We start from the raw sequence: 6,382 nt of genomic DNA on the forward strand, positions 1-6,382 counted from the left end.
AGCCAAAAAAGTGAGAAGCCTAAATATTACACTAACAGAGGAACTGACTTGGTTATGTAATGCAGTAAGTGCTTCTTGTTGGTGTAATCTAGATGTGCTCTGTCATCAACTACTGGCTTTTGTTGTATTACACTTTTTCAATGTTTAAAACTATCCTTTTATTATTTGCAGTTTCTTTTGTCAAGTCTAAATTAAGTTTATTTTGTAAAAGTGGTAAGAGATGAATTTGTCACAAATATTATGCCAACAGAAGCACTAACTTGAACATCAAATGCAGTAAGTGCTTCTTTTTGGTGTAGTATTGGTGTTCTGTGAAATCTCCAAATGATTGTCAAAACTATTGTTTAATTCAGAAATAGTTAGTTGTACCATTCACTTTCCAATAATGTAAGATTTTGACTCAAGCCAAAAAAGTGAGAAGCCTAAATATTACACTAACAGAAGCACTGACTTGGTTATTTAATGCAGTAAGTGCTTCTTGTTGGTGTAATCTAGATGTGCTCTGTCATCAACTACTGGCTTTTGTTGTATTATACTTTTTCATTGTTTAAAACTATCCTTTTGTTATTTGCAGTTTCTTTTGTCAAGTCTAAATTAAGTTTATTTTGTAAAAATGCTAAGAGATGAATATGTCACCAATATTATGCCAAATGAAGCACTAACTTGAACATCAAATGCAGTAAGTGCTTCTTTTTGGTGTACTATTGGTGTTCTATGAATGCTTCAAAATATTGTCAAAACTATTGTTTAATTTAGAAATAGTAAATTGTACCATTCACTTTCCAGTGATGTAAACTTTTGACTGAGGCCAAAAGACTGAGAAGGCTAAAATATTACGCTAACAGAAGCATTGACTTGGTTATTTAATGCAGTAAGTGCTTCTTGTTGGTGTGATCTAGATGTGCTCTGTCATCAACTACTGGCTTTTGTTGTATTACATTTTTTCAATGTTTAAAACTATCCTTTTATTATTTGCAGTTTCTTTTGTCAAGTCTAAATTAAGTTTATTTTGTAAAAGTGGAAAGAGATATTCGAATATGTCACCAATATTATGCCAACAGAAGCACTAACTTGAACATGAAATGCAGTAAGTGCTTCTATTTGGTGTAGTATTGGTGTTCTGTGAAATATTCAAAATATTGTCAAAACTTTAGTGTAATTCAGAAATAGTTAGTTGTACCATTCACTTTCCAATAATGTAAGATTTTGACTTAAGCCAAAAAAGTGAGAAGCCTAAATATTACACTAACAGAGGAACTGACTTGGTTATGTAATGCAGTAAGTGCTTCTTGTTGGTGTAATCTTGATGTGCTCTGTCATCAACTTCTGGCTTTTGTTGCATTACACTTTTTCAATGTTTAAAACTATCCTTTTATTATTTGCAGTTTCTTTTGTCAAGTCTAAATTAAGTTTATTTTGTAAAAGTGGTAAGAGATGAATTTGTCACAAATATTATGCCAACAGAAGCACTAACTTGAACATCAAATGCAGTAAGTGCTTCTTTTTGGTGTAGTATTGGTGTTCTGTGAAATCTCCAAATGATTGTCAAAACTATTGTTTAATTCAGAAATAGTTAGTTGTACCATTCACTTTCCAATAATGTAAGATTTTGATCAATTCAGAAGTAGAACAAAAAAAGATGTTGACAAGGTCTGAAATAAAAATAGTGTGAAGTATGCATTGAAATTGTTACTTATGTTAATTAATTGGAGTGTTGTATGAAACTGGCTGCATTGGCATTTAAGGCTGAGTCTCCTTTAGCACTCTCCTAACCAGCAAAGGACTTACTAAAGGAGTGCATGAGAAGAACATGAATCCTCTCCTAAAAAGGGCTACGGTATGTTGGACTCTTTACTGCACTGTAAGTTGGATTATTTACTGTATTTTAAACATGTCTAGGCCAACATTGCATTTGTTCTAAAATAAGTTTCTTTCGTAAGGGTGGTAGGATAAAAAAATAAATGTATGTCACCAATGATATGCCAACAGAAGCACTAACTTGAACATCATATGCAGTAAGTGCTTCTTTTTGGTGTACTATTGGTGTTCTATGAAATCTTCAAAATATCGTCAAAACTATTGTTTAATTTCGAAATAGTTGTACCATTCACTTTCTAATAATGTAAACTTTTGACTGAAGCCAAAAGACTGAGAAGCCTAAAATATTACGCTAACAGAAGCATTGACTTGGTTCTTTAATGCAGTAAGTGCTTCTTGTTGGTGTAATCTAGATGTGCTCTGTCATCAACTTCTGGCTTTTGTTGTATTACACTTTTTCAATGTTTAAAACTATCCTTTTATTATTTGCAGTTTCTTTTGTCAAGTCTAAATTAAGTTTGTTTTGTAAAAGCGCTAAAAAATGAATATGTCACAAATATTATGCCAACAGAAGCACTAACTTGAACATGAAATGCAGTAAGTGCTTCTTTTTGGTGTATTATTGGTGTTCTGTGAAATCTTCAAATGATTGTCAAAACTTTTGTTTAATTTAGAAATAGTTGTACCATTCACTTTCTAATAATGTAAACTTTTGACTGAAGCCAAAAGACTGAGAAGCCTAAAATATTACGCTAACAGAAGCATTGACTTGGTTCTTTAATGCAGTAAGTGCTTCTTGTTGGTGTAATCTACATGTGCTCTGTCATCAACTACTGGCTTTTGTTGTATTACACTTTTTCAATGTTTAAAACTATCCTTTTATTATTTGCAGTTTCTTTTGTCAAGTCTAAATTAAGTTTATTTTGTAAAAGTGGTAAGAGATGAATTTGTCACAAATATTATGCCAACAGAAGCACTAACTTGAACATGAAATGCAGTAAGTGCTTCTTTTTGGTGTAGTATTGGTGTTCTGTGAAATCTTCAAAATATTGTCAAAACTTTTGTTTAATTCAGAAATAGTTAGTTGTACCATTCACCTTCTAATAATCTAATTTTTTGACACAAGCCAAAAGACTGAGAAGCTTAAATTATTACACGGACAGAAGTACTGACTTGGTCATTTAATGCAATAAGTGCTTCTTGTTGGTGTGATCAAGATGTTTTCTGTCATCAACTACTGGCTTTTGTTGTATTACACATTTTAAATGATTAAAACTATCCTTTTATTATTTGCAGTATTACACTTTTTCAATGTTTAAAACTATCCCTTTCTTATTTACAGTTTCTTCTGTTAAGTCTAAATTAAGTTTATTTTTTAAAAGTGGTTAGAGATAAACATGCCACCAATATTATGCCAACTGAAGCACTAACTTGAACATGAAATGTAGTAAGTGCTTCTTTTTGGTGTATTATTGGTGTTCTGTGAAATCTTCAAATGATTGTCAAAACCTTTGTTTAAATTAGAAATGGTTGGTTAAACTGTTTATTTACCAATAATGGAAACTTTCGATCAATTCAGAAGTAGAACAAATAAGATGTTGACAAGGTCTGAAATAAAAACAGTGTGAAGTATGCATTGAAATGGTTACTTATGTTAGTTAATTGGAGTGTTGTATGAAACTGGCTGCATCGGCATTTAAGGCTGAGTCTCCGTAGGTACTCTCCTAAACAGCAAAGGACTTACCAAAGGAGTGCATGAGAAGAACATAAATCCTCTCCTAAAAAGGGTTGGATTCTTTGCTGCCATGTCAGTCATGTTGTAGAACACTGCGACCTGTCATCGCCGTGTTCCTGTGCGCACACTGTACTCCCGCACCATCTGGTCCATCACATCTCCGCCGCACTTTGTGGTGTTGTATTCGGTGATGGTGTTTGGCTTCCTTTTGGTGGTATCCTCAGTCTCAACCATGCTGTGCATGCTGCTGAGAACGTAGATGGTCTTTTTCCGTTTGGGCGCATACACTGTCAGCGTGGCACCAGTGGCTGAAAACACCTAATAAATAAGATAAATTGTTATTTTCACCGCACACACAATGACACACAGGTGTTGATGAAACAAAGGCCTGTAACATACCTAAGAATGCGGTCCGTTTGTCTAGTTGACAGAGGAATTTCCCTGCGAATCTTGTTAACTGTGCCAAGGATGGTGGTTTTCAGGCTAGGCAGTCATTGTACAAGTGACAGCGATGTGAAGAAATTGTCGGTAGTGACAGTTCGGCCCTTGTTCATGAATGGTTCCATCAGCCACCCAAAATTTGATCCCAAACTTGTCAAGGTTTTGTTGCAATGTACTGCAGGAAACAGCAGCGAGTCTTTGACGGGAAAAGCTGTTCATCAATAGTGATGTGTCGACCAGGGTTGTAGGATGTGATGCAGCTGGTGACAAACAATCCCCACACATCGGAAATTGCAGCAAACTTATCGATCTCCGCGCGCTCACTGCGCGTGAACATGTCATCAAAGCGTAGGTGTCGCATGATGTCTTGGAAGCGGTTTCGGGACATAGTTGCAATGATCCGTGGGTTTCCCAGGTTTGCTGACCAGCTGAAATGAATTCTCATTTGAGAGCAAGCTATAAGCTATTTCTATAAATATGTAAATTCGGACCATTTCACATCTGGCCGGTGCCTCTACATGACAATGTGAGAAATGGTCAATCGAGTCCTCTGCTTGTTATAAATGAATTATCCTCTCAAAACTCCCCTGTTTGTACGCCTCTTTTTGTGCCACAGTCAGCCAATTGAACAACAAACAAGTGAAATCTGCATTACAGTTAATGATACTCATCCGATGTGAGAAGCAGTATTATAGTTAGAGCTCCTCTGCTTCCTACTCTTGTATTTTCTCTATTTACTTTTATTGTTGATAGTTTTTTATTTTATTTACTTTTTTTAACAACTGTAAAGTGTTTTTGAAATGTGCTTATAAATAAAACGTATTGATAGTAAAGCTAGATTTTCGAGTGTGAAAAGCACATTATGAGTTCTCACTTTGAAAAGGTAAATGTACGAGGTACACCATTCTCTAACCAGGTCCATGATTATTTTTATTAATCTATTATTTTACAAATTTGAATGAAGTGCACAAAATGGACAGGCCAATAAGTGAAACGGCACTGTTTAGCTGATTGATCACTGTTGAAAAGCCAGGAAAAACCTGATATTTTTAGCTTGTGCACAGCACTAGCTTTAGCAGCTAACTCATCATTTCTACTATGGAGGCCTAATGCAGAAATACTGAACCAGAGCGAGAGTGTGAAAAAACTTGTAAGGTGTGAAAAATTCCTCTCCCCCTCCCCTGCTGAGTCCTCCAGCAATGGTCGCATTGCTTCATTTACAAATGAAAGGATGCTGATTGTCGGTGTCAGGTTGAGCTGAAGGTCTTTTGACCCATTGCCGGGACTTAGAGGGGGTCTGGAAAATCCTGGGACTTCTAGTGTTAACACTTGTGTAGAAGGATAAAAACGAACATGTCACACATTGTGTGTTAGCATAAATACTAATGTCACTATTAATCCATCCCAATTTGTGAAACGCAATATTTTTTAATTATATTTCACGTGTTCACAGACAAAGCTGGTCCCATTAGACTAATGTAACTATTGAGATTGTTACACCTAAATATAATGAATGATTAAATCATCAGCTTGATCTGGTTTAATTATAGGAAATCTTTATGTAACTCATTATCAGATGAATGAAACAAGATTCAGCAACTGTAAAAACACTGGAGTTGTTTTCATGTGCTTTTTTTTTTTTTTGAGAAAATCATTTTATTTCAGATGAGGAAATAAATGAATTACATACAATAACTCTAATAGAGTGACCCACATGCACAAATATATTCCATAAAATACCAGCTCATGAACTCTATGAGTCATTATCTATTGTAGCCTTTTTAAATGTGTCTAATGTTGATGTATTCACATTTGTGTTTGTAAAGAACCTGTTTACACTTTAAGTTGTGAATTATTTTCATTATTATTTTTTATTTATAGTTTTCATTTATTGTGATTTTTATCGTTATCGTGATAAGTACCAGAAATTATCAGGATAATTTTTTTGGTCAATGTTGCCCATCCCTAGTGCAGTTTATTTTGTGGAGTCTTAAATAAGTGCATTTTATAAAGGTTGGAAGAGAAAATATTTCATCAATATTATGCCAACAAAAGCACTAACTTGAACATCAAATGCAGTAAGTGCTTCTTTTTGAACCGAAGGAGAACGAGGTCCAGCAAGAAAGTCTCCCTATTGAACGCCATCAGTCCAATGTACAAACCTCCAACTTAAAGCAATCACACCCGCGCCATTGACGGAAGGGGAGAAAAATGCATGGCGCATTAGAAAAAGTCCTCAGCTTCCAAACATTAGATTCAGTTTCAGTATGTGAATGAGTAAGTGCATGCTTTTTGAGTTTACTCCAGGTGCTCCATTTTTTTCCCCCCCACATAAAAAGGGGTTGATATACTGTTTCCTCACGCTATGTGGTGCAATTATTTTGATTG

The sequence above is a fragment of the Gouania willdenowi genome, chromosome 24 (assembly GCF_900634775.1).
Source record: "Gouania willdenowi chromosome 24, fGouWil2.1, whole genome shotgun sequence".
NCBI classification, from domain to species: domain Eukaryota; kingdom Metazoa; phylum Chordata; class Actinopteri; order Blenniiformes; family Gobiesocidae; genus Gouania; species Gouania willdenowi.